Genomic DNA, 26088 nt, shown 5'->3' with positions numbered 1-26088 from the left:
AAGTCAAACACAAACCAAAATAAAGGAACCATAAATGTAATTAAGCAAAAAAAAATGTATTAACAAAAAGTGATACAAATTGATTTGATTTTTTGTAGATATTTAGGCAGTTATAGATAGTACCCTAGGATTCATATTGTTCTAACAAAACACTAGGCACAAATAGCAAATATTAGTGGCACACCTACTTTTCGATTTCCGCCAAGGATTATATTTGTGCCCCAGCCTGCCATATTTGTAGAGAGGGTAAGGGCATGTTTCCGTCCTGGTTGAGCAACAATTTCAGCTTCTTTTGATGCATACTGAATTAAATGAGGAGCAGGGGCTCAGTAAGACTGCCAAAACTTAAAAAATGAAACACAATCTTAGTCGTATGAAAGGAAAAGACAGAGCATATGCTTCTGAAGATACCAAGTTACCAACACTTTATGCTTTCACAAACCTTGGGTCTAGCATTTAAAACATTATGAGGAATATTCCATTCCCTAAGCAGACTAGACAAAAGTTCTGAATTTTGTACACTGCATATGGAAAAAGAGTGGAAAATAATCATTCTACATAGGCTCAACTATAGATAACTGAAAAGCTTATGTGCAAACATATGCAATATATATATAGCCCGCACAAGTAAAGAATCCAAGGTACATTGCCTTATACCAACTAGCATCAGGAACCATTTGCTAAACTCTACATTGTTAGTTACAACTGAACCCATAAAAAGCTAATTATCAACTTCAAGCATTTGCACATGGAAGTAGAGGCTTGTGACTCTCTCTTGAATATTTGATTGGCATCAGAGCTGGATCATTATATGCTTTGACCAACTTATCATAAAATTCAGGCATGTTAGGCTCATTTTTGTCTTGTCTATCCTTCTTGATGAAGCAATGCAGGAAAAGTAGTTTCATTAGAATGCAGAAAGGGAAAATGAAAAGGGAAACAACTCATAATTGAAAAAAAAAGTTCATTCTGTAACTGTTAGATGCAAGTGATTTGTGGGTAATGAATTCCTTTTATGTATCTTGGCCAAAAGATGCAACTGAACAATTTCAGGATTGGCCAGAGTGAGTATTTTTCAACAATAATGATAGTTAAATGTTTACCATGAGATGCAAAAAGTGTTAGTAATAATCATAACTTCATAAATAAATAAGAGAAGATGAAAAACATACATGAATCATAATGAACAAATAGAATGAAATAAATTAGCAGGAATTGTGAACCACCATACTAAGGCAGGATAAGCCTTGAAAATAGGAAACAATCATTTCTGCCAATACTCGTTCAACAGAAGAGTGAGAATAGGCAGAGGCAGAGTTAATGCAAATGCTATTGGAAGCTTCTTCAGCCCAAATATCCCAATTACTATAGTATGCATGAAAACCAATGCAAAAATTGTGTAGTATTGCACTGTAGGCCAAAATTCTCCTCCGGCCTAGTACTTTGCCATATAAACATTTTAGAGCTATCACAAACAAATTCCAGATTATCATAAGAACTTGAGTAATGACATCAGAAAGAAATACTAGTTAACAATTTTTAAAGACATGATGAAGCCTTGTACCAAGTTTCATGTCTATATAGCCATGACATGGACTGTTCCTATTTTGCCTCCAGAATCGTATCATATGAAAGATAACCAAAACCAAAACAAATTTATTTAAATTAATCAAAGCAACTATAAAAATTAGATGGAGTTAAACATGGTCTTAATCATTTGGACTTAAGGCCTAACTCAATCCCACGAAAAAAGTTTTTCAACTGAGGAGAGGACTACCCAAACTTTATAAACTCTATTTAAGTTTTATTATCTCTAGTGGGTGTTAGACTACCAGCCTGGAGCATGGCAATTGCAAGTGGCCTAACAATTGATCTAAGATAGCCTTTGATATATATGTAGACTCTAGAGAGTGGAGTATGCAAACTTCCACTGGAAGGTACTTCACCTACTTTGCTTTTTGGGGGTTGAACTTTTGACTAGTAATATGGTATATATGGACTTGCACCCACCAATGAAATTAAAAAAAACACCCTTAACAACTTCACAAAAACAAACATAGGGAGTTAACCTACTTCCTCATCATGTAAAAAACTGAATAACTGGTTATCTATTGCTTCAACTTTTGTTTTGTGTTCATCTATGTTTTCAAAGTTCATTCACTAACTCCATTACAAAATAGTAGCATTTTTTTGTGGAGGAATTTCCACAATACATACCTACCAACCACTTTGAAATCTCCTCTAAATGTATACCTTAGACTCCAAACAATTTCTCTTGTTGTCTTGTCTTGTCTTCATCCTTTTCGAATCTGCAGAACCAAATGTTCCTCCAAATCTCCTTCCATGACAATAAACCTCAACTATGGAAGTGGCCCACCTATTAGGCTACCACCTCAACTGCAGAACCAAATGTATTGTCTTGTCTTGTGTTTTCTTCATACCTTAGGCTACCACTGTTCTATATTCTAATCCAAAATTTGAGGTAAGCTCAGCTACAAGCTGTGGAAGTGGCCCACCCATTAAGTATCCTTTCTGGATACCTTATGAACATGAAGCATTTTCTGCCTACTTTGACTTTGAGATTACCTACATGGACAAAAATCCAAATCTCAGAAGTTCTATTTATGAGTTTTTAGTTAAACATATGAACAGGAAGCATTATACTTTTGTTGTTTGTTCAGTATACACTTTTCTTTGTGTGCAAATTCTGTTCCTTTCCTCTTTTTTTGTTGTTCAATTTTGTTTCCCCCTCTTTTTGGTACAAATGCAGTTTCTATTCTAATATGCCATTTTTGACTAAAAAATTTTAGGGATTGAAGGTTGACAGTTCGGTTGGTATTGATAGTTTCTTAGTTGCCAAAGTCAGACTGCAAAGGGAATCAGTGGTACCTCCAAGTTTTAACCATTATATGAGCCTTTTATATATTAATGCTATAAGTTATTAATTATAATGTATTTGTTATGTGTATTTGTATGTGCTAGTGTGAAGTAGTTATACCTAGGGATATCATTTTCCATCGTTGCTCTGTGTTGGTCATATCATGTATCTTCCTAATCCCACTTATTGCTTTCTTTTGTTAGCATGTACGAAAATCCATATGAAAATGACTGTTATAATATTACATAGGAGTGTTCCAAAAGGTACAACAACTACATTATGATCAAACTATACTTGTTTTTACCCACCAATTGTCACATTGATTTGTAAATAAAAAAAATTAAGCTTTCAAATTTAGATAAGTGTATTCTACCAACATTTGTTAATCCTGTCGCACCTACTAACAGAGCAAAAATAGTGTAGTGTAGAGCCGAAATAAATACATAGTTGAAATTACTGACTAAGGTAAAATACATGAAAATAATAATCATTTCCTTTCAAATAAAGTATCTTAAAATATTATTATGTATATTGAAATAGAGCATTGAATAATCTAATAACAGTAGAAATACTACAACCAAAGGCAACTGCTTAACCTAAAACAACAGTTATGTACATTAGAGACAGGGGTAGGGAAACCTTATCATGAGATGATATATCAGTCAACAACTTCTTAAGTTACACTTTCCTTGGATACTAATAATAATTGTATCGCTCTTCTAACAATAAATAAAGATCAATTAGAAGATGCAGATTATTTGTCATGTATGAACTAAAAGCCCATTACAAGCAAGACAACATGGGGAAAGAATTTTGAGTGCATTACTGAAGATAAAACAAATACACACTTTAAGAGGATACATATTATTTTGATATTTCCTCCCCCGACCACAAGCAAAGGAGTATACAATTCCCTAATCCAATCTAAGATGATGATAATTAAAGGATGAAAATTGTTCCTTTAATTCCTTTTTACAATTCATCTGCTGCATCCAGTGCAATTCATGAATATGCTTTTCTTTTCTGTAAAAGCAACATTATATTGAAATTGTGACAATCATAATTATTTTTCCAAAAGCTGACCAAATCATTTTGCCAACCTTGTTGAGTCTAACCTGAGTCAGTGGTCCCTACCACTTTATTTCATTAAACATCTGCCTGAAATCCTATCAAAATTCTGGCCATATGGGGTAATCAACATACTTAATTTCAGGGGCTACTCATGTAGCAAAATTGCATATTTGTCTATCAGAAGATCTGTCTACATTGGAACGAACCCCATATATGAATCATGTATTGCTGAGTTCATGATCATCGACATTGTCAGCACCCAAACAGACGCCCCCAAGGAGGTCAATATGTGTAAAAATATTGATGCTTCTGCACCTGCAAACTACGACTATATATATAGAAATCCTTGTGTTTGCTTCCACCTATTTTCTCAGGTTAAACTATGACCAAATTTCAGATCCAATTCATCCAGTGCAAAAGAACAACATTACTAACAACCCTCAACCATGGTGGCTGCTATATATACGACAAATATATAGGTATGCATTTAAGTGAACAAGTTAGGTAACCCTAACATAATATACAGTTTGTACAACCCGCACATTCAACAGAGAAAGACAGAGACATATATAAAAACGATTTGAAGAGTAGCAAAGCATTAAAATATAGAAAGATGGGAAATAATAATGTGGGGAAGGGGAAGCTTGCAGTTAAAATACACACACAAATTAAATTAAAGCTCAACAACCTTTATTTGGTGCATTATTCATGGCTTATATGTGTTTTTATTTTTTTGGTGATCATTTGGTGTTCATGGTACATGTTGTATATATATAATACAAATAAGACTATTATGTAACTTAATTCGAGTTTTATTTGGATTCTAAGTTTGTTGTTCATATATTACTATTATTGTCCATTAAAAATATGTGCATTTTAAGTGAACCCTAGTTTCCCATTTGAGATTCCATACGATGATTACTATGGATAGTTTGGATTAGTTATCGTATGGAATCTTGAATTGTCCGTTTGGACAGTTTGGGAACTCTTTTTTTTTTTTTTACTTTATTCGTACTTATAGGTTAAGTATGTTGTGTTACATTTGATAAAATTTTGGTTTATTGTGTATTGCTTTGTTCTTCAGGTGCATACTTGATTATGGTCATTTGATGTGACCGTTTTCATTTGGTGTACTTGGAGACCAATGCAAAATGCTGCCGAAATTTTATCAAATTTAGCATGACATAGTTAACTTGTAGTTATGAATGAAGCAAAAAAAGGTTGTTCTTGAATGGGATAGGACCTCACCTTCATATGAAAAAAGTGAGAATTTCATGCATACGGCATAACAGAGGTGCTCTAATAGAACAAAAAAAATGAATCGAAGTTGGATTCAAGCTCCGTGCATAAGTGACGAGTATGAAAAGGGGGTTGAAGAGTTCTTGGAGTTTGCCCAACAACATGCACCAGTCTTGGATGGAAATTATTTATGTCCATGTGTTAACTGTATCAATGGAAGGTGTCATTCATTAAATGAGATTAGAACACATCTTATTTGTAACGACTTCAGTCGGAGTTATACAAATTGGATATGGCACAGTGAATTGCCAGACATCCCAACCGCCGCTGACACTGAAGTGGTACATGTACAAACTGTAGATCGAATGGAAGACATGATACGAGATCTTCGGGCAGAGGGTTTTGTGGAAGCTCATGGACCCTATTGTGATGAATTAAAAACAGATTCGAAGGTGCCATTGTACTTGGGGTGCACAACCTTCACTCGGTTATCTGTGGTGCTAGCTTTGGTCAACTTGAAGGTTAGATTTGGGTGGAGTGACAAAAGTTTCACTGAGTTGCTTATGTTATTGAAGAATATGCTTCCTAACAACAACAAATTACCCAAGAGTCACTACAAGGCAAAGAAGATATTATGTCCAGTGGGTATGGAGTATGTTCAAGCTCTAAGACAATCTTGAACTTTATCGGAAAGTGTACCGAGTCGTTAAAGTAATTGTAAAATGGTAAGAAACCGAGTATCGAACTCAGGGAACTTGTGTCATTTGGTGAATTTTCATTCAACAAGCAGACATTGATATAAAGCCATGTAAACAGAATTAAATCAAAGATGTATGTGTTGTAAGTCTAAAAGAACTACAAATACGCTTATCAAAACGGAAGAGAAAACAGATGATTAAAATGTTGGGTCCTTCTACTGAACACTTGATGTAATTAAAATATTTTTCTCTACTTAATGTTATTTCTGTGTTCTATGTTGAGGACTAAAATACCAAACACCGATTCCTCGCGTGAACGGACTAATTCTAATTAAACCTCGTTCTCGAATGTCTCGTCGAACTTAGCCTAATCGGGCATCATTAAAATCACAACATATCAAAAACTAAAACCCTGCACTCTATGTCTAACAATGCAGATATCTAGCCCTGCTCTATCCAGTTCTAAGAATTAATACATTTTCCAATGCTAAAAATCCTAACTTTACACACCAATGGGTGATCAGACCAAAAGCATGCAATAATTAAGTGCAGATAGAAGCAATGAACACATAAAACAACTTTAAATAGATAGTTAAAAATTTACATCAAGTTCCAACAAAATTTCCCAACAGAGATACTTAGCCTTCCATCACAAGGCAACACCTTTCAGCTACAAAATGAGGGTTTCAGAAGAAAATAACAGATTACATAGTGGTGGGGATGTCTCCTCCACCTCTAGGAACCTAGAAATTACTCCTAAACCTAAAATACTCTTGAAAGCTGAGGTTTTTGGCTTCCTTGCTCTATTATTTCGCCTCTGTTCTGCTCTCTGCATTCTAATCTACGCTAAGCCCTTAGCCGAATTGCTTGATTTTTCCAACTTCAATCTTAAAAAGGGCTTTTTGTCCTCGAAGGCGCGCTTAGCGCCATTTTTGCGCTTAGTGCGAGTTAGTGAATATCCGTTGAGCGAGCTGATGACACGCTAAGCGTGCAAATATTTCTCAGATTCTCCTCCAGATTCTCCCAACTTGCTAAGCAGGCTGAGTGCCCCGCTTAGCGCATGACTCTCGCTAAGCGCACAAGCCTCGCTTAGCGAGACACCAGCTACTAGCCTGCACAAATTTCATCCTTTTTACCTGAAATTGAAGTTGAAACACATTAAATTCACAATGTTGGGCATTTCCACTGAACAAAATTAAGCTAAACCTAAAAACATGTACAAAACTACAAAAAGAACCATAAATTGGGGAAAAGACAAACATTTTATAACACTTTTCTATACAAAAGTTAGTCGTAAATGACGACTAACAAAGTACCAGAAAATTCATGCATGTTGTAATGATTGTATGCTATATAAAAATGAGTTTGCGAAAATGCACAATTGCCCGACATGTCGAGTATCAAGATACAAACTGACCGATGGCTAATGCAATGATGATGTAGCCATAAACAACAATCGTCCAGCAAAGGTTTGTTGGTACCTTCCAATTATACCAAGGTTTAAGTGTCTGTTTGCTAGCGCACATGATGCTTCAAACCTTACATGGCATGCAGTTGGCAGAAAAAATGATGGGTTACTCTGATATCCCGCTGATTCTCCACAATGGAAGACAATTGATCACTTGTATCCTGAATTTGGAGCGGAACTAAGAAACCTATGGCTTGGTCTTGCTTCGGATGACATAAATCCATTTGGTAACTTGAGCACTAGTCACAGTTCATGGCCTGTTTTGCTAATGATTTACAACTTTCCTCCTTGGTTGTGCATGAAGTGCAAATACATCATGTTGTGTATGATGATAACCGGTCCAAGACAGCCAGGAAATGATATTGATGTGTATTTGACTCCGTTGATAGAAGACTTGCGCAAGTTATGGGTAGACGGGGTTGATGTGCATGATGCTCATGTTGGAAAGACTTTTTTGTTGCGTGCAATGATATTTAGCACCGTTAATGAATTTCCAGCTTATGGGAATTTGAGCGGATATAGTGTCAAAGGACACCATGCATGTCCAATCTGTGAGAAAAACACGAGTTTCATCCAACTTAAACATGGCAAGAAGACAATATACACAAGACACTGGAGATTTTTGAAACATTATCACGCGTATTGCTGATTGAAGAAAACATTTAATGGAATCCATGAGACTAAAGGTGCCTCGGAACCGTTAGCTGGACATGAAGTGTATGATCGGGTGAAAGACATCGTAACTATTTTTGGTAAGACACGAAGGAAGGATCATGTTGACAAGAACATTTGGAAGAAAAGGTCAGTCTTCTTTGATCTTCCTTATTGGACCAATCCACTTGTTCAACATTGTCTCGACGTAATGCATATGAAGAAAAATGTGTGTGATAGTTTAACTGGCACCCTTCTTAACATCAAAGGCAAGACAAATGATGGTTTGAAATGTCATCAGGATTTACTCGAGATGGGTATACGACAACAGTTGCATCCGCAGCCACAAGGTCGCCGAACGTATTTGCTCCCAGCATGTTACACAATGTCAACCAAGGAGAGAAAACATTTTTGTCATTGTCTGAAAAATGTTAAAGTCCCGCAAGGATATTCTTCCAATATCAAGAGCCTTGTGTCAGTTAATGATTTGAAGTTTGTTGGCTTGAAATCTCATGATTGTCACGTGTTAATGCAACAACTGCTGCCAGTGGCCGTTCGTGGTATCTTGCCTGATAAAGTTAGGGTTGCCATAACCGGCTTGTGTTTTTTCTTTAATGCTATTTGTAGCAAGGTTATCGACCCAAAACAATTGAATGATTTGGAGAATCAGGCAGCCATTATCCTATGTGAAATAAAGATGTATTTTCCCCCATCGTTTTTTGACATCGTGGTTCACTTAATTGTTCATCTTGTACGGGAGATTCGGTTGTGTGGGCCCGTGTTTTTATGTTGGATGTATCATGTTGAATATTACATGAAGGTGCTGAAAGGATATACAAAAAATCGATATCAACCAGAGGCTAGTATTGTTGAAAGATACGTTGCTGAGGAAGCTATTGAGTTTTGTTCAGAATATATAAACACTGCTACACCAGTGGGAGTTCCTCAAAGTCGTCATGACTTGTCCACTGAAGGTCGAGGCACACGAGGATTCAATGTTGTAAACATGGATTGACAACAACTGTCACAAGCTCATCTATACGTTTTACACAACACAGCAGAGGTAATCCTACACATAGATGCTCACAAAGAACATGTTACCGGTGTCCACCCAAAAATGAACATTGTTGGACAAATGGCCTCATAAATTTTAAGAAGGGGGGTTGAATTAAGATTTCGTCGACTATTCCTAATTGAAAACTTCCCTTACTTAGATATTCCCTAGATTCAATTATTTCTTTAATTATAAGTTACTCGAATAATAAATAAGAAGAAGTAACCTTAAAGAAATATAAACACAACAGAAAGTAAAAGAGATTAAGGGAAGAGAGAATGCAAAACCGGATTTATACTGGTTCGGCCACAACCCGTGCCTACGTCTAGTCCCCAAGCAACCCGCTTGAGATTTCCACTATCCTTGTAAAATCCTTTATAAGCAATGAACCACAAAGGACTTCCCTCCTTTGTATTCAGTGATTACAACCAAGAAGTTATTCCCACTTCTTGCAATGAACCCCAAGGAACGTTGGTCCCTTGTGTCCAGTGATAACAACCAAGAAGTTATACCCACTTCTTGCAATGAACCCAAAAGACGTTGGTCTTTTGTGTCCAGTGATCAACCAAGAAGCAAATCCTGCTTCTTGCAATGAACCCAAGGAATGTTGGTCCCTTGTGTTCAGTGTTTGTAACCAAGAAGACCGTATCTTGAAAACTTTTAGAACCAAGAGTCGGTCTCTTGAAAAGATTTTTGTAAGAATGGAGGAGAGAAGGAAAATAGAATAGCACAAGTTTTTGCCCAATGAACTTTTCTTGACAAAGCAAGTGTTGAGCAAAAACTCTTAGAAAGATGTTAACAATGATCATCTTGAAATTCGTGCCATGGTCACATATTTATAGCCATTTGATGGCTCTTGAAGAAATCATGTTTAAAGTTGTGACTTTTGGCAATTTCTTCAAAACCAGTCACTTTAACAAGTTGTGACTCTTGGCAAAAACCAGTCACTTTAATAGTTGTGACTCTTGGAAATTTTTTCAAAACTAGTCACTTTAAAAGTTGTGACTCTTGGCAATTTTTTCAAAATCAGTCACTGGTAATCGATTACCATTACACACTTTATTTTATCAAAGGTTGTGACTCTTCATGTTGAAGTTTGAAATCCAACGTTCATAACCACTGGTAATCGATTACAAATATTGTGTAATCGATTACACTATTTTGAAAATATTTTTTCACAAGTTGTGACTCTTGAGATTTGAAATTCAACGTTCAAAAACATTGGTAATCGATTACATGCCCATGGTAATCGAATACTACTTTGTAAAACAGTTATAAAACTGTTTTGGGCTTCTGGTAATAGATTACTGCCTTATGGTAATCGATTACCAGAGAGTAAAAACTCTGGTAAAAGATTTTTCTTTTGAAAAATTCTTTTGGACAAATTGTGCTATTCAATCTTTTCTTTGAAAAATTCTTTTTATACTTATCTTGATGCTTTTCTTGAGGTTCTTGCATATCTTGAGTCTTCTCTTGAATCTTCACTTGAATCTTTTGAATTTCTTTAATCTTGTTTGAATGGATCTTTAATAATCTTTGGCATCATCAAAACAATCTTGGAAGCTTTGCTTCTACAAACATGATGAGGTTGTTGCAAGAACACAATAGAACTTTCATCCACTGGTTTAGACAAACAATTTTCGCCGATCACAGTGCTTCAAACACATTAAGATTGCTAGCTCTGGGTCCAAATTTGAATATTGCTACTTGGAAGGGATATGATGTCAATCATTATTCTTTCTACACAAAGTCCCAAGATGATAGAAGTAGTGTGCAGAATAGTGGGGTGATTGTTGATGGTCAATCAGATCACTTTTGTAGTGCTTCAAATAACAATCCCATTCAAGCATGCATGCCTTACTATGGAGTAATTGAAGACATTTGGGAGCTTGATTATGGTGAATTTAGAGTACCTCTCTTTAAGTGTTAGTGGGTCAATGGAAATACGGGTGTGCGTCAAGACAAAAAGGGATTTACTTTAGTAGACCTTCAAAAGATAGGTTACAAGGATGACCCATTCATTATGGCAGCGCAAGCTCGACAGGTGTTTTATGTAGAAGATCCTAGCGATTGTAGATGGTCAGCGGTTTTGCAAGGTAGAACAATTTCTATTAGTCACCATATTGATGGTTCAACACTTGATGTTAGTGACATGTTGCCTTTCTCGAAAGACATGCCTTTGATTAATGATGAAGAACAACAAGATGATGTATATGCAAATCGTACTGATCATGAGGAGGGTTTGGGGGAGAACATTCCTTTGTAACTGCGTAAGCTCAAAGTACCATATACGTATTCCATGTGTTTTAACTGTAATGCATAAATTTATATTAAATTTACAACTTATTGCGTATTACATTACTAACTTTGTCCTATCTTAATTTGTTTCATTTGCGCAGGCTAATGGCAACACCCCCAAGGACCCCCCCAAATTCAGATAATCCTGTTGAGGTAACTTCAAAGAGGACTAGACAATCCACTAGGCTCAAAAGCCTAACGACTAGAAGCTTAGATCATCCACGACTAATTGTTAACGTCAATCCTGCTACTGGTAGAGGATCGGGGCCCCACAAAGAAAAATTTCACAGTTACCTAGGGGTTGTGGCAAGAGAAAAAATTCCAATTGTCCACTCCAATTGGAATCTTGTCCTGGACGATCAAAAGAACCTAATATGGGAAGACATTTTGGTAAGTGGTTTTAACAACATGTATGTTTATCATTGTCTTTATAAGTCACTTTTAAATCAATAATTTAGTTACTGTTACATAACACCTTTGATGTGCAGTGCAAATTTGACATCCCTGAACGTGACAATGCAAAAAAAAGGTGATGTCAACAATCACAACTAGATGGAGGCAATTTTAGTCTTCCTTGACGTCTAAATTTGTCTATGCTGACAATGATGGTCAACAAATAAGTGATCCTACTGTGAAGTATGGTCTTGATCCAGTTACCTGGGCCGAATTTGCAAAAAGCTGCCAAACCCCTAATTGGAAGGTTTGTCATTTTTCTTATATTCAAAAATGGATTCATACTTATATTTGTTGTTATCTAATGTACGATAATTTGTTTTTTGTGTTTGTAAGGGAATACGTAAGAAGGCACAGGAAATTTAGAAATACAATGACTGCCCCCATTTACTGTCTCATGGGGGTTATGATCTTCTTGACAAAAAACTCATGGAGGAGAAGAGGAAGCATCGAGAACATCTAGATGAGTTAACTGAAAATCCATCACTTAGCCTCGACCCTCCATCCCTAGTGTCAAGACATTTGAAGTGTAAGATGGCCCGCACAAAGCTATATAGGAAAATGACCTCTACAGCGGCACAAGAAATATCAGACAAAATTGTGAGTTCATGTGTTGTTCGTTTGTAGTCGTTGTCAAATAATTGTGTCATAACAATGAACTATGTTTTTTCCTTTCTTCATAAATTGTGTGTGCATATAGGATTCTTTAGAGGAGCAGGCAATGTAGGGGAGCTTTGTTCCATATGGGCTTGAGGACATTTTGAACACAACTATAGGCTGACCTGAGCATCCAGGCCATGTTTGTGTCACAGGGACAGGTGTGACAATCAGCCAATACTTTGGCCAAGCCTCAAGTGCCTCGAGCACTTCCTCTCCATCAATCACGCAACAACAATTGGCTGACATCATCGGTGGCCTCAAGGATGAGATACAAAAAGAGGTAGAAGAAGAAAAAAAGCAGCAGCAAGAGGCTTGGAGGAGGGTAGTTGAAGATACAACTTTTAGGTGCGTGTGTGAGCACGAAGGGTAGCTGCGCTGAATCAGAGGCAAAAGGATTACCTAAAGAGCCTTCTGATGTTGGTGTGGATCTCATGGGGTTGTATGTGGTCAATGATCAGAGTACTATGCTAGTGGCCTTAGGAAAGGTGTACGACAACTCATCCACCATACACACTGTTCCTTATGTAGATGATGTGACTAGGGTGAGTGTTTCACAGTTTACCACAGTGATGCTTAGGTCCTTGTTCTTACGTCAAAGGTGAGGTTTGTCAGCCAGGCCGTTGGCACATTCATCAGATGGCCAACACATCTTGTCAAAAAAGTATCTGATTAGGTTATTTCTTTTCCCTCTAAATCCCTTTTATTTCTTGTCATTATGAATTACATGTACACTAATTGTTATTTGTCCTAACAATGTTGGATTGACAGAAGGCTCCCCCCAAGTCGGTTGGAAGCCTTGAAAGGGGCACTGTAGGTGGTGCAATTGATCCCCTGGGAGAATTGGTTAAGAACCTGTTTGTCGTTTATCAAAAGCCATTCGAGTTGTCGTGGGACGGGGCGAAGTTTGGGATACTTAATTCAAAAAATGGGTTTTTCATCACACATGCAGATGTTACTGAAATCATTTTAGGTGACAAATGTTTAAACATATATATACTACAACTATGGATGATGTAAGTAAATAATATCTCGTAATCTAACACATAATTAATTGTCCTTAGTTTCCTTGGTTAACAATATTATTTACCGTGCTTTTTAAAGGTTTATGAATGATTGGAGTACAAGCATAGGTTTTGCTAAAGTTTATGGTTTCCTTAAGCCCCAGTCTATACTCCGAGCAAAGGACAGACATGAAGAATGCAAACAATACATAGAAACGTGGGTCAAGGAATCACATCGAGAAGTGTACTTCGGACCTTACTTGAACCAGTAAGTAAATTCATGTCACTATTGTGAAAATTTTGCTTTAAAAGTTGGTTAATTTGATATTGTTGACTTCAGGGCACATTGACAACTTCATCTTCTATGTCCACGAGAGAATACTGTTGTTTGGTTTTGTTCCCTACAGAAAAAGCCTTGATGTTCACATTAAGGCTGTAATTAACAGGTAATTGGGAAGTTTATAAAATTTTTCGGTTTTCCACTCCTAGTTTAGCAAAAAAAAATAATGTTATATACTTTTTTGTTATTTTCGAAATTAGTGCAATGAAGAAACCACTACTCTCAAAGGCAAGGCGGATAGACCTACACCTCGATGGATTGAAGCAAAGGTATGTCTTTATTTCATCAATACGTATTTGAAATTAGTACCATGTCTAACAAAAAAACGAGCAAGCTTAATTGGGTATTTTCATGTTGCATGTAGAGTCATGTACAAGTCGGAGCCTATGAGTGTGGATATTACGTCATGCATTGGATGTGGTGCATAGTCAGTGGCAGTTTGAAGAATGAATGGAACAAGGTATGCATACTATTAGAATAAGTAAGGACTTTGTTGGTATCAAATCCTACCTCAATGGTTGATGTACTTAACCATTTTAATTTTTACAAATTTGTAGTGGTTGTCTAATGGAACATCATTAGACAAGGACACCATGACGACACTACGCAAGGAATGGGCAACCTATTTTCTACAAGTTCAAAAGATGGATGTTACACAATTTTAGATGACATAGGAACATTATTGTTTGGAACTTAACATTTTTAATTATGTGTCTTGAATAATTATGGTCATGACATTTAATTCAGCATTATTATATAAGTCTGTGTTAATTATTTCTTAACCTTAGTCATTATGCAATTTTTTCCGCTTGTGATTTGTACTTATCCCCATAGGATAAGTGTTTTTGTTGTGACACACTAATTGAGTGCAGGTAAGCTCGATCAACCTAGCTTGGTACAAAATGTTATGTTATTTCAGTGACTGTGTTGTGTGAAAAGTAGCCTCCTTGTTAGCTTCATATCCAACTTTACTGAAGATATTGCTCCCACAATTGGTAATTCGATTGAAATTGATAGTATTGGTTCTATAATTCTATTTCCTTATGTAATTTTGCTTGTGTTATATGAAAGGCAGAAGTTGGTGACGATCCACTTAGGCTATGGGAGGATGCAAAAAAACTAGGCTTGTCCATCAATCTCTTGTACCTTGGTTAGGAGGTAGATGGTATAGACGGTTGGATAGAGTAATTGTAAGATAAACACTAATTTCAATTGATTTTCAGATGATGAATGATGTTCAAAGTTGGCCATATTCTAAACCCAGCTTCACAGGATTTTTAAAAATTGGATGAATGGGGCAACGACAGTGGCAGATTACTTGTCTTTCACAGGTAAGCATGCAAGATATTCCTAGTTTACTTTGATGTTTGTAGTTTTTGTTGGTGATATTCCAGAGGTCATTTAGGTAGCTAACACTAAAGAGACAAAGTTTTTATGATAGACTATACCTACTGAAACTTGTGCAGAAAATTTACAAGAGGAAGAGTATTTGGATCTGAATGCATGACTCTTTTTTTCTTACATGACAATTTATGTACATTGAATATCCAGCATATACTTGCATATTTCTATGGTCATCTTCCTGGAAAGCTCATTGGTCGAATCCTCAATGTACTTGACATCAGTAAGGTAACAAACTTCATTTTCTTCAGTTAGCCTTTTTGTCCTTTGTTAAATCATTTAATTAGAATATTAAATCTTTTAATTTGAAAATGGTATTATTCTGCAATAATTATCGAGCATGTAAAACACTAATGGACTATTGTTTGTGTTAAGTGTCTTCCTGTTTACTTTGTTAAAGTTTCATGTTATTTGATTTTTTTCCTTTTTTTCGTCTCTATCTGCAGGATCTCTTAAGCATGGGTATTGCTGCACTTGGGCCGAGAAGAAAGATTGTGCATGCCCTAAGTGAACTTAGAAAAGGAGATGCTGTTGCAAATGAGAAACATGAGGATTCTTCGGCGGAGCCTAAAAGGATTAGAAACCAGAAAGTCAAATTAAAACATGACAAGTCTGAAAGAAAAGTTGATGGCACTGGTAAACCAGTGGCAAACAAATTAATGACTGAATATTTTTCGGGATTTGCTTCTAAAGAAAAGAAAGTTTCTACCTCTCCCGGAGAACCACAAGAAAAGAAAAACAGTGGCTTGGATTCTGGTCGTAAGCACAAATCAAAAAATACGCCAACAAATACAATGCTCTATGATGTTCCTAAATGGTGTGCCATCCAAGGATCGCCTTTCCGAGTGGTAAATAGCAATTTAAATGATACATGTGTATTTGATTTGTGTTAATGTAAATTCCCTTTATGCCTTCCTTTTGGACTGTGTGTGGAAATATCTTAGCTAGAAGGAAAGCTTTTTATGGGGAAAAGGGTTTTTTTCATGTGTGGTGCTTGGTAACTGAACTCCATATCCTTTCAAGAAAATGCTTATTGCTAGTTGGACGACAATTCAAACTAAGCATGCACATCAATCACGTTTCATGTTGACCTTCTGAACTAGGAAAAGCAAATTGAATATTCATCCGCAATTAGCCAATTAATTATGAACTTCAATATCTAAGAAACTTCAGCCATTTTATCACCATTATTGCCCCATCTTGTTTTAATGTAGGTCCGGGTGTTTGACAAATACTTTTACTATATGCAGGATGCTTTCAAATATCTCAGAGGAGATTGTTCTCACTGGTTTCTCACACACTTCCACTTGGACTGTAAGTCTACTTCTGCATGTTAACATTCAATCTTTATCGTAAAAAAATTTCAATCCTGAGTCATTGTTTTCTTGCAACACATGTGTTTATGTATTATTATTATTATTATTATTATTATTATTATTATTATTATTATTATTATTATTATTATTATTATTATTATTATTATTATTATTATTATTATTATTATTATTATCTTACACTAATATATAAATTTAGATTGATTTTTGTGTTATATTGATGATTTGTTTCAATCTGGTTAACCTTTAATTTTTTCACTCAATTTTAATTACAGTTTAGGATATAAGTTTTGGCTTTAAGATGAGATCTATTTAGTTGGCCAACGGATTGTTAGCTCTTAGTAGTTTTGACAAACACATCTTCATCAAATGGTTAGCTTACTTTTGAATAATTGTGGTTAACTTACTTTTGAATAATTGTTTTGACATGTTTTCTCTACATAATGCTTGTCTTTGGTCATACAATTTGGATATACAATTACCATGGAAATCATATATTCATATTAGGAGATCAAACATGTGCATCATGACAATTTAGTAACAATGTAATTATGGTGCATCCTTGATATATGGAAGTGATTAAATGTGTCACATAAAACTGTAGATTCTGTTTTCTTACTGACTACAGTTGGGTGTTTTGGTGCTTGTTCCCCTCTATCAGGAAAACATTAGAGTTCCAGATCATCTTAAAACTTATTAGAGACATTAGTTCAAAACTTTAAACTAGTAAGTAACAAGTAAATAAATAATGGAGTTCTTTGTTCCAGCTCCTTGTAAGCAGATTTTTACAATCAGAATCAAACTTTTCCAAGTCATGTTGGCTGTTTGTTCTCATTTGTGAATGCAGATTATCAAGGTCTCACCAAGTCATTCAATCATGGAAAATCTATTGCTCCTCATTTATAGCTAGACTTGTAAATATGAACATTGGAATTCCATATGATAAATTACATGTTTTGCCTCTGAACCCAAAGGTTGAAATAGCTGGTGTTGATGTGACTTGCTTGGATGCCAACCATTGTCCAGGTTCCATAATCATACTTTTTCAACCTCTGAATGGTAAGGTGTGACTTCAGTTGACTTATTGATGAACTTAACTATTGTTTTCTAGTTATCCATTGTTGTGTTAGAATTGGCTAATGACTAGATGTTTTTCCTCCATTTAGGCGGTGCTTCACACGGGTGATTTCCGCTTTAGTGAAGAAATGGTTGTCAATCCTTTAATGCGAATATGTCCTATCAATACTCTAATTCTTGATACAACATACTGCAACCCACAGGTGAGTCCACATGTAAATAATGGAGTCATCTCTGTCAAATGACATGAACGTATAAGTTTTTGCTTTAGAACCTGGGCTCCATAAGTTTATTTTTGTTTAATAATGTAATTAATTGAAAATGAAGTAGGACATTATAGTCAAGATACTCGAGATTGAATCAAAATGAACTGATTTTCATTTTTCTATGTAATTGTATTATAATCAATGTATATAGCTTGTCAGAGGCCTTGGAGTCTGACAGAGCCAAATCTAAAATGGTCGACTTGGCAGTAGCATGGAGAAATATCTTAGTGCATGTTTGATTCAGTTATGCTAGAGAAATAATGACTTGTTTGCTAGCTTCTTGAAATAGCTTTTGAAATAATTGGACAGTTCTACATTTTAAAGAGATTTTAATTGCCTAAAATGAAGTCTATGGCAACTGAACTGTGACCTACCAACAGGGCAGAAGTTCTAAAAGATATTTCTTAGAAATTTATTTTATTGACTTGAGAAAGCGAAGAATTAAAGGAACATGGCGGCAACTTCAATTTTAAAATTATCTTCATTGTTTCTTAACATTTCATTTATGAGAATACTTTAATCTTTTGTTTGTAGATTATTACTAGGTTTTAGTACTGCATTATCAGCTAGCATCTGTATGGAAATTAAAGTGTATTATTACTCTGATGAGGAGAGCTAGCTAGCAATGCACTTTCTAATGCCCTTTAAAAAAGTTTATTTACTGTTAACCAACATTTGTTGACAATTTTGAAATCATGAGACTCAATAGGAAGTGAGACCCACTCAATTTCATCAGTTTCTAATAAATTTCCACCCATCGTAAGGAATTTGTTTGAGAGTGTGTTGCTAGCAACTTTCTTACTTTGATTAATGCTTAGTGGTATATATATTGCTTCCATTATAGTTAGGTGAATTTCAATCTATTTCTTGTAATTAGTTTTGCTTGAAAGGAACTCTGACCTTGTGTAATCACACAGGGAATGTGGTGGTCTTGCTTCATTCCTCTTCAGTAACCTTACACAAGAATAGATTGAAGGGACCAATGTTATTATCAAGCAACTTCGGCCAGTAACATCAGTCGCAATGTTGAGGATAATATTTCGTGTAATGGGATCACTCCTTCCAAAACTTGCCAATGCTCATGCACGTACTTTCAACAAGGTACGTACAAAGAATCACCAATTCCCAATCTTAACGAAGCATTCTGTTGGAACTGGATCATAACTTATGAAGAGAAATGGAATTTTTTTCAATAGATTGTATTAATGAAATACAAGATATGAGGAAAACAAAGAATACCAAAAAATGAACTTCGCACCCATGTATTTTAGAGACATGGACTCTCCCATTAACCAAATAATCCTATCTCAAAAACACACCCACTAGCCTTCCCTCATTAGCATTTATTCTCTCACGTCTCTTACAGATTGTCTATTTATTGAGTGATCCCTATTCAATATTTATTCTCTCCTGTCTGTTACAATTAGTTGTATACTGACTAGTCCCTGTTTATTCTTTTCTGACTTACAATTAATTGTCCTTTGATTGGTAATTGCTGTTTATTCTCGTGTGTATATATATATGCATACATCTTGTTTTGCATGTGTCTTATATGTTCAATACTTTGATGTTGAGAACGAAGCTGTGAAGAATCTGAATTCGCCATACTAGTGGTGGTTCTTTATTTTGCTAGTCATGATATTAATTACTACCAATAAACACCTGCCAATGGATAATTGCTAGCCTATGCTCCACATCTATGGTATCCACAGATAGTATTATCATTTATGAGATCAGAAATTTCTATAATTACTTTTAGAAAATTATATAATCACAAATAATGAAACTTCACTAATAGTTATGAGGTCCCTTATCCCCGTGAGTTGCCTCCTATCTTATAATTAGGTTCTAGATGTTGTAGTCTTACAGATCCATTAAGACACACACACACACACTCTTCAGAAATAGCAAAATGCTTTTTGCCTGTGTGTGTAAGCCTTACACTGGGTTAGATCGAATGAATACTTACAATATCTGCTAAGTAACTTTGTTTTTTGTCTTGTTCTTAAAATACAGGATGTACCATGGAAGGCCTTTTTCCAAAATCCTGTTGTACGTGTGGGCATATATTTTTATTTCTTTCGTAGTTGGGATCACTAAAATTGTCTATCATGGCTTCACACATTTTTTAGGTACTGTGTCAACATTTAATGCTTTAATTTAATTACCACAATACTTATGTGATGATCATACAACTTCACTACTTGATTTTTATTTATTTTTTAAATATCCGCCATGTCTAATATTTGGTTAATTTGGGAAAGAAAGTAATTACTGCCTGATAATTACTTATTTGGTTAATCTCTCTCAAATTTGTTAAAAAATTAACATGTTTAGTGAACTTAATTTGCTTGAAACTAGAAAATATTTTAAAATTTCATATTCATTGCATAAAATTTAATTAATTTCATATTGTCACGTGTTTATTGCAGGTATTTGAACCTTTCAACTATATAAATACAAAAAAAAAAAGTAGCTCCAATTACATAAAAAATAATAAAAAAATGGCATTCTACATTGGTTCTGAGAAGATCGTCATAGAATACTAACCATTCTAAGACGGTCACGTGTGAAAGGTCGTCTTAGAATGCAATGCATTCTACATTGATCCTTCAGACACGACCTTCTTAAAATGCTCAGCATTTTACATCGGTCTTCCAGACGTGACTGTCGTAGAATACTCATCATTCTACATCGGTCCTTCATAGAAGACCGTCGTAGAATGCTAGGAATTCTAAGACGGTCTCATCTCAACGACCGATGTAGAATGATGAGGATTCTACGACGATCACGTCTGAAAGACCGATGTAAAATGTTGAGCATTCTAAGACGGTCTTTGCAACCGTCGTAGAATAGGCTATCCCTTTTTACTATTGGATCGAGTGACCTCAAAATAATTAAAAAGGGGAGTTGAATTAATTATTCCTAAACCTTTACTAATTAAAAATTTACTCTTCTAAGGCTTTTACTATGTTGTTAAGTAAATAAGGAGTAGAAGAGAAACTTAACCAAAAGTAAAAGCGGAAATTAAAATGCACAGCGAAAATTAAAAGAGTAGGAAAGAAGTAGACAAACACACAAGAGTTTTTATACTGGTTCGGCAACAACCCGTGCCTACATCCAGTCCCCAAGCGACCTACGGTCCTTGAGATTTATTTTCCAACCTTGTAAAAATCCTTTTACAAGCAAAGATCCACAAGGGATGTACCCTCCCTTGTTCTCTTTGAACCTAGTGGATGTACCCTCCACTAGAATTGATCTACAAGAGATGTACCCTCTCTTGTTCTCAGTCAAACCCAAGTAGATGTACCCTCTACTTGTACCACAAAGGATGTACCCTCCAATGTGTTAAGACAAAGATCTCAGGCGGTTAAACCTTTGAAACTTTGTGAATGGGGATACAAAAGAATTTTTAGGCGGTTAGTCCCTTGAAATCTTTTGTATATGGGAAAGGGAAGAATCAAAAGAATTCTCATACTGTGTCGTTTTGAATTCTTTGACAAGGGAGAAGGGAGACACAAAAGAATTCAGGCGGTTAGTCATTTGTTCTTTTGGAAAAGGGAGAAGAGAGACACAAAAAGAATTCATGCGGTTAGTCTTTGGCGAATTCTTTTTGGCAAATGGAGAAGAGAATGAAAAGGATGAATAGCACAAGTTTTCAAGGTTTGAAAAATCATAAAACTTTTGAAAGCTTTTTGGCAAAAGGAAGAAGAAGAAGAAGAAGTTCAAAGAGATTCAGAGGTTGTAAAGGATTGTATTGTAAAGGTTGTTCAAGATTATTTTAAATGCAAAACAAAGTCTTGCTTTTATAGACTCTTCATGTCTGGTCAAGAGAACCATTAGAAGAGTTATGACTTTTAGAAAACCTTAAAACCAATTTGAAAAAGTCAAAAACTATTTGAAGAGTTACATATTTTGATTTGTTCAAAAACTATCACTGGTAATCGATTACCAAATCAGTGTAATCGATTACACAAAGCTTTTTTGTGAAAGGATGTGACTCTTCACAATTAAATTTGAATTTCAATGTTCAAACACACTGGTAATCGATTACCAAATACTTGTAATCGATTACAACAATTTGAAATTAATTGGAACGTTATAAATTCAGTTTGAATGCTTTTTGAAAACCATTTTGCTACTGGTAATGGATTACAATAATCTGGTAATAGATTAACAGAGAGCAAAAACTCTTTGATAAAAGGTTTTGAGAAAAATTCATGTGCTACTCAGTTTTTGAAAAAACTTTTTAATATTTATCTTGATTAAGTCTTCTCTTGATTCTTGAATTTTGATCTTGATTCTTGAAACTTGATTATTGATTCTTGAATTCAACTTTCTTCTTGATCCTTGAAGTGTACTTGATTCAATCTTGAACTCATTCTTTGATTCTTGAGATCATCATTTTTGTTATCATGAAGTGTTCTTGATTTTTGAGCTTTTTGTCATCATCTTTGTCATCATCAAAACTCTTTCAATCAATCTTGATTCATCATGAAGCTTGCTTCTACAGTTACGATGTTTCCTACGATGACAGTTGTAAACCGATGTAGTATGCCCCAAATAACCGATGTAGAATCCTGCTTCTCTAGTAGTGATAAATTTTTTATCTTAGCTTCCATCTTATTATCAAGTGTATATTGTTACTAAAAAATTAAATATAAAATATGAAAATTTAAAAATCTTGCGTTTGGTGTGGGAACTTTCAACCTTTGGCGATCTTGTTGATATCGCAACTCATGATTACGATCTTAATGATATCGTAACTCGTGACTATAAGTGCATTTCCATAATTTAGAAATTATAATATTCTTCAATCATTCAAATGACACTTGTTTATATGATTTTTGAAAATAAGAAATCCTTTCAATTGGAAAAAAAATAGAGTTTAATAATTAGATATTTTATTTTTATTGAAATTTAGCAATTAGATATTAACAAAGAAAAAAACACTTATTATATAATAACTAAAATTTAATGAGATATAATATTTAGATAAATTTTCTTAAAAAAGATAAAAGTAATATTAATTTTATAATTTAAAAAAGTTAAGAGAGAAAAACTGATTATATAATAGCTAAATTTCGATAACATATAATATTAACATAAGATTTGTTAAAAAAATACTATTGATTTTATAATTTAAAAAATAGAATCAGTTTCAAATCAGATTTTTTTACTCAATAAAAAAAATCAAATTTCTATAAAATAAATAATAATAATAATAATAATAATAATAATAATAATAATAATAATAATAATAATAATAATGATGATGATGATGATAAGGATAATAATAATGATAATAATAATAATAATAATAATAATACTGTATCAATTTTTAAACTGGAAAAAAATCAAGGAGGCCTATCGCCCCCCTCATGCTAACGTTGGTCCGCCCTTATGCTAAGTTTGATAAAGCTCAAGCTTTAGTGTTAATGTAATTTGCTTATATGGAGGTGAATTATGATGTTCCAAATGGTAATGTAATTGTGTGTAATTGTAAAGAAAAAAAAAAAGAATTTCCAATTAAATACAAGTCAAATGTGAATGCTGATTTCCATGCCGTTGCTATCAAAATGATAGCACCAAAATTGTGAATTATGACTAACAATTAACACAATTAATGAGAGCCTAACCATTTAAACAAAACAATTTATTCGTTACATCTTTTTCCTTTCTCTAAAGTCTCAATGTTGGTGAGAGTAGGAGAGCGGATCCAAGAGCGATTATTCAAATTGAAGTGAAACGATCCAGATTAATTGCAGTGACTTGACGCAAGATTGAAAAAATTAGGTGTGTATCACATTCTTGTTTCCCAAAAATGGGGGACTAGTGATTCAAGAAAACGTGGTTTAATAGGAAAAAATAAACTTATTTAGTCGCTAATCATGGAGGTGAATAGTTAGTTGTTCTTTCAGATTAAAGTCGTAACTTGTGGCTGCATACAAGTCTTGACTCTCCAAACCCGCAAGGCCAAGAACTTTCATGAGATATCCATAGATAACCAATGGTGATTGAGAATCAACACAAATGTTGGAGTAATATTCTAAATTACTCTTTTATTATAAAACTAAAAAGGGCAAACAATAGGTGTAACTTTTTAAGTATTATTTGTTTTGCTTTTTCAAGTTTTACTTTTTTCATATAATAATAAAAGTCGACATTTAAAGTTAATTATCAAATGAAATTTTAATTTTACTTAAAAACTAAGACAAAAAATACTTAAAGAATTTGTCTTTATAAAAATGTCAGCAACTAAATAAAATGTCATTTTGTTTAACACTTTTAAGAATTAAATGAATGCTAATCATAATTTTAAAAATTAAATTAATGTATTATGCAAAATGTTGAGCTAATTAAAGATCAATTAAGGAGGTACATTTGAATGATCATGGTCCAAGCATTCTTTCAAAGGATTACTCACTGCCCATGAAATTAAAGCTACCGATATCGCATCAACATTTACTCAATTCTCTCATTAAAGGAACTGGAGGCTGACAGTCGTAATCATCTCCATTTTTAGTTATAAAAAAAATCATCTTCCTTTTCATAAAACAACAATTAATTTAGACCACTTTTTTACTAAAATGTCACATAAAGTAAAATGGAAGGAGTATTTTGTTCGAGAGGGTAATGACTTAGATGAGTTTATTTCTTCAAAGGCACTGTGGATGAAGCCTGGATGATACCCACTCCCTAAGACCTAAAAGGAAAAGAACAAAAAAAGAAGAAGAAAAAACCATGAACAGGAACCAAACTATATGGTCAATACTAACTCACTCCACAATGCTTAGTGTGTCTTGATCATAACTAGGTCGACTATGATTTGTTCCGCACACAGACGAGGAAATGTTCATGGAATTTTGAATTCTTAATACATTTATCATTACACCTTTCCACTTTTCTCGTTCTATATTTGTTATTATAGTTCACTTTCAGCTGGAAAATAGGATTTTTGTTTATCCAATAACGATCCTTAGTGTTATTTTTTTCTAACACTAGCTTCCAAGAAAATAGCACCTAAATTTCTGTATGATACTAATTTTTCAGACTCGTTGTTCTTTCAGAAAACGTATCACAAAGAAATCTGAAATAAAATGACGCACATATAGATTTAATCATTGACAGCGTGTTTTGGAATAATCGAAAGTAGTGAACTGAAAGTGAATGGACACTGAAATGAGATGAAAGGATGAATTGTTTTGAACGACTAAAACATAACTGGTGGGACTCAATAAACTTTCACCTAAAAAATGAGGTTAAAGAGAATGTAATGAACAATGAAAGCTGAGATAATGCTGTAAGTTTCCATAATGCCCTTTATACTTTTTAATGCCCTCATTTTATACAAATGTCATAGGTTCTCCCATATTGACAAATTGGTCTCAGGATACAAATGGCACACGTTTAATAGATGGGCCTTTAGTTTTATTTTTTTTTTAAAAAAATCTTACAAGTTGTTGACATAATCAATCATATGCCTATTAATTTAAAATGAAGGTTTTCGTACAATAAAAAATGAACATTTTTAATTTTAGGATTACAGGAAAAAAATTGAGATTTTATAAATGTTTACTACTTCACACTTTCATTCTTTTTCATTTCACATTATCAAACATAATATAAATGGTTATTTCTTATTTCTTTCATAAAAAGAGAAGTAAATATGGAAGAGATTTACACCAATAAACCACAACCACTTAAGGAAACTTGATATTATATTTTAACCTAAAATTTTAAAACTCAGATTTATAGATTTTTTTCTCATTTATATGATGTTCAACTTTTTCACTTTTACTTATTTACTTATTGTGAGATTTCATCTCACATTTCTCAAATAAATGAAATATGATTTTCAACAAACTTGACCTGTAGGTTAATGTTAAAAACATCAAACAAAATATTTGACACACTTGCTGTGTTTGGCCGGAATTGATAATTTAATATGGTACACATACTATTTAATTTACTTAAATCTAAAAAATATAAGTGAATAGTAGCTGAAGTTCTATTTAAATGTCCTTGCCCCTGTATAGCTCAGTGGTAGAGCGTATCTCTTGTAAACTGAAGTTCTGTAGTTCGAACTGCCCACGGGGGCATCCAATATTTTGTTTCACTTGACAAATTACAGTAAAAATTGATCAGAGTTTTTTTTTCCAACTTATTTTTAGAGCAAAGCAAATAATTTTTCGAACA

This window comes from Glycine max, chromosome 9 (assembly GCF_000004515.6).
Source record: "Glycine max cultivar Williams 82 chromosome 9, Glycine_max_v4.0, whole genome shotgun sequence".
In the NCBI taxonomy this organism is placed as follows: Eukaryota; Viridiplantae; Streptophyta; class Magnoliopsida; order Fabales; family Fabaceae; genus Glycine; species Glycine max.
This window is presented reverse-complemented; position numbering follows the sequence as displayed.